Raw genomic sequence first — 5,000 nt, forward strand, 5'->3', positions numbered from 1 at the left:
ATATACACACAGATAGATAAATAGATAGGTAGATAGATAGATAGATAGATAGATAGACAGATAGATAGATAGATAGATATGCAAGTAGCCTCAATAATAAAATAGGTGAATTAAAAACTTTCCTTTACTCAGAGTATGTATAGATCTGTACCATTAGTGAATCATGGTTTAAAGATCCACAATACATACAACATATTCCTGAATTTATCTCCTTTCATTGTAATCAGTTTCATAGGCTATGTGGTGATGTTTCACTCTCTGCAAAAGAACACCTAAACACAGAAGTGTAGAAAACATCTCATTACTGAAAATTGTGTAAAAGTATATTAACATCAGAGGTACTAAATATAAGGCTGGATTGTGGAAAATCAGTATAGCGAGGGCACATGACGGACGCACTTCTAAATATTAATAAAGTTAAAAAATGAAAACATCATAAATGAAACGGGGGTGTGGTACTGAGCAGCCTCGTGGCAAATCAGTTTCACCTGTATGACAAAATTGCTACTGCAAGCAGGTTCCTTGTCAGCAATACCAGCTCCTTCATACAGATGGAGCTGCTCTGGCCGAGAACTTAAGCCATGTTTGGTGGCTCTGCTGAATCCCTGGCTAATTCACACTATACCCAGAAATGGTAATACAGCTCACTGGCATAGAATATCACCGAGTGTCATTATTTTACCTGGACATAGTGGTTCTGTATTGAATTCAATACCTCAGCATGCCAAAGTACTGCATTCATCTGATCCTGTCTGTCAAGTGATGTCATCCCATGGTCCAGTTTTATTTTATTTATTTGACATTTGTTTACCAGGATAGTCCAACTGGATGCATGTCCATTTTCAGCGGAGGCCCGGGGAGAAAAGCTCCAAGGTAAATAGAAACATTAAAAACATGTTACAAGTATAATTTTGACAAAGAGTACATAAGCAAACAATAATAAACATGTTCCACCGGTTAGAGTTAAACTCTGGTGAAAGCCAGGGGTAAACTAAATAGTAGCTGATTAATAGATTTTACACAATTTAGAATAGAATTAGCCAGGCTTGATACAATGACATAGCCAGTTTAGTGCCAGATGTTGTTTGAGTCTTGTTTTAAATTGACCTAGGGAGGAGAGTAAAGTAATATCAGCTGGAAGTGAATTCCAGAATCTGCCTACACAGTCTGCAAAGAGAGAGTCACCAGCTGCATTGTTAATTTTGTTAGTCTGAATTAGTATTCTGTTAGAGAATCTAAGCAGTCGCGGATTATGATAGGGGGGTGATAAGATTTTTAAGTGCAGGAGTATTATCCGGATTATAAAGGATTTTATAAGCCATGATCAGTTGGTTATACTGAATTAGACTGGGTAGTTCAAGCCACCCAAGCTGGTTAAGACTGATGCAATGATGTGTCCTAAAAGGCAGCCCAGTGGCAAACCTGGCAATTTGGTTATAGCAGGTTAAGAGTTTATTAAGTACAGTCTTGTTTATATTAGAGAGTGTGATGCCTGTGCCCTGGCCCAGCAATCAAGGAGCCTCAATCCTCACCACTAACACCAGGGAGGTCATCTCATATAGGAGGAAAGGATAACAAATACACACAGTAAAGTGCAATTTCCCTTAAGAGCACACAGAGATCACAGTCAGTCTGGGGCTGGTTGCTCCCTTGCTCTCCAGGTCCCCAATAAGACTCCCCACTGGCACAGCTATAGGGTCCAGATCTCAGCCTAGCTGGGCAAGCTAAAATCTCCAGCACCCTCTCTGTCCAACCAGTGCTTCGTGTCCCTGCCCAAGTAGCTGACACACACACACTTTGAGATAAGAGTTTATACAACCACACAGACACTTCTGGGGAACGCTGGCACAGGTTCTCCAGCTGTGCCCCTTTTATCCAGACTATATGGTAGTACCACGTGCCACCACCCAGCTAATAATTATCAGCTACACAAAGGCCCTTAAAAGGGTGTCATTACTGTGCAATATTATAATCCAATTGGTATGTGTGACTAATCAGTCAAGGCTTATTTGGAGTAACTTAGACAGTAAACTCTATAAATATGCAATGTCCTCTAGAGCTTAACTTACCTGTACACAAACCAGCCACAATTAAAAGGTTTTTAAATATTTAATAATCAATAATTAAAACCACAAGACAATACTTTCTACTACACAGTCAGTGCTAGTCAATAATTCAGAGATCACACAGAAATACTTAAAATAAATCAGTAGTACAGTTCTGACATAACAGAAAAACACTTAGTGTAATCTTTCTAGATTCTAGCTATCCCTAAAAGAAAGCACAAGTCTAAGATAACTTACATAAGAGCATAAGGCAGTGCTTAGTTGGATGGGCGAGACAAGAATGTTTAATGCCTTCTGATTTTGTCTGTTTAAATTGAAATTGCAGTTCTGATAAAATACATCATTCTTACACCTTCCTGGTGTTCCCAGGCTACACATTACATAATTTTGATTTAGTTCCCAGGCTAACAGAAACTGCATTTATATTCTTTTACACCTCCTTTTGTTATCCTGCAGCTACAGGAACAGAGCAATAAAAATACATGTGCATGTTTAAATCTAGCAATTTAACTCTTGGTTAAAACAATAGAAAGAATTTCTTCATCTAGACTTTTCGGCACCACTGCCTACTTCAAAGGGTCACCACATGCTTTACTTTGATCAGTAGAGTGCACTGTTGTCACATTTATTTCCAGTTCCACATGTAACAGTATTTCTTTACATTTAAGGCAACAAGCCTGTAGTTTACAACATTTCACAGTATTAAGAAAAGAAGTCTGTAGTCCAACATTCATATTTACAAATGACAGCATTATCTACAAATTTCCATCTGGTTAGGCTGGCAGCCTTCACCCATCTCTACCAGTCTTCACAGTTAATACAGGGGATGCGTACATAAGTGTTGAGAGAAGGTGAGAGCGAGCTATGGCAATTTTAGCTGGAGGGGTTAGAAAGGCTTTTATTCTGTAGTGACCCTAGTTTTTATTGATGGTTTTGATTGATTGGTTTACATGTAGGTTGAACTTTAGATTGTTATATATAATGACACCTAGTAGTTTTGTAGAAGGGTCAGATGAGATTAATGTGCCATCATTTGCATTTATGGTAAAGGTAAAAGCAGGAGACCTTTCTGTTGGTGGGAATAACAGCATTTTAGTTTTTATAGGATTTAGTATCAAACAATGTTCAGAAGGCCAGTTTTCTATAGTGTTAAAGATGGACTGGGTAGCAGACCATAAGTCTGTTGGAGATGTGGTGGAGCAGATCAGGGTGGAGTCATCAGCTTATTGGATACAGCTGATTTTTGGGATGACAGTATACAGGTCGTTAATGAAGATGGAAAACAGCAGGGGCCCTACTATAGAGCCTTGTGGTACTCTAAGGGTGCTGGGTAGTAGATCAGAGAGTTTGTTCTGCCAAAGAACAGCCTGCTGTCTCCCATTCAGGTAGGATGTAAACCATTGAAGGGCCTTAGTATCTAGACAGAATGTTTGCAGGGTGTGTATTAAAAACTGGTAGTCATCCATGATGAATGCCTTGGAAAGATCCAAAAAGAGGGTGGAGGATATGTGATTGTTATTGCGATTATGGTTTATGGTGTTGGTGAAAGCTAGTAGGGCTGAAGTAGTGCTGTGATGTGGACGGAAGCCATGTTGGGTATCTGCCATGAGGTGATTCTGGATTAGTTGGTGCATGAGTTGTCTGTGAATACATTTTTCCATAATCTTTGCAAGTGGAGAGAGTATGGCTATTGGTCTATAACTGGAGAATTCAATAGAGCTGCCTCCTTTATTAAGTGGGATTACATAGGATATTTTCCAGATGGTGGGAATTCTAGTTTCTGTTATGGTTCGATTAATTAGTATTGATACTGGGTAGGCAATAGCATCAGCTGATTTTTGAATGTACTTGGCAGGGAGTTGATCAGCAGAGAGTATGGTGGGTTTTAATTTTTTGATCAAGGTACGGATAAGTGACGTGGACACTGGTTGGAAGCTGAATGAGAGTAGGTTCATATGGGCGGTACTGTCAGGGCCAGGAGAGCTAGGAGGTAATTGGCTAGCTAGGGCTTGAATTGTCTCAGTAAAGAATTGGTTAAGACTATCTGAAACATCCACGGGGGGTTTATCAATGGTAGCAGCTGGGATGGGGGTAAAAGTTTGTCCAGGATGAAGTAGATTATTCAATCCTGCCCAAAACTTCTGAGGGTTGTTTTGATTTACTCTCTGTAAGTTGCAGTAGTATTGTTTTTTGTCTTGTAAAATGGATTTTTTTTGGTTTCGTTCCTAGATTGCCTGTATTTAATTTGATCTTGGGGGTCTTTAGTAGAATGCCATAAAGCCCATGCTTTGTTTCTAAGGGTACTTTTGAGTCTAGACTCTTAAGAAAGCCATGATGCAGTTTTTGCTTTTGATCTCTTTGAACGAGCAGGTGCATGCAAATCTAGGACCTCAAGAAATTTGTTATTAAAGTACAACTGCCTCCTCTAAGGGGAGGTGTTTTAGAATAGACCAGTTACATGAGTTAAGTTCTTGTTGGAATTTGGCAGGGTAAAACACTTTTTTGTTTCTAACTTTTCTGAGTAAGGGTTGTTGGGGATTAATGGCTTTGTGCTTAACTATATAAGTGAGAAGGTAATTGCTTAGGTCGTCGGGGAGGGTACCAGCAGTGTACAGTTGGGGGTGACTATTTATGAGTACCCAATCGAGTATGCTTTCTTTTTGGTTGGGTTCACCTACCCTGGTGGGGGTGGATATGATTTGATTAAAAGCATGCAGGTTAATATTTTATTTTATTTTATTATTTGGTGTAACAAGGGCAGAATGATGAAGGTTGTGCACCCTTTCTGTGAAAATATCTCAGAATATGGCCCAAAAGTTAATGAAAGCTGAAACTGCTGATGTTTACCATGTAATCTGTAATCAATCAAGATAGAGAAAATGAAATGTAATACTGTCCAGCAGTAGAAGTGCTTTGCTTATTTCATCTCTTTAT

This window comes from Protopterus annectens, chromosome 2.part1 (genome assembly GCF_019279795.1).
Source record: "Protopterus annectens isolate FY-2018-M chromosome 2.part1, PAN1.0, whole genome shotgun sequence".
NCBI lineage: Eukaryota > Metazoa > Chordata > Ceratodontiformes > Protopteridae > Protopterus > Protopterus annectens.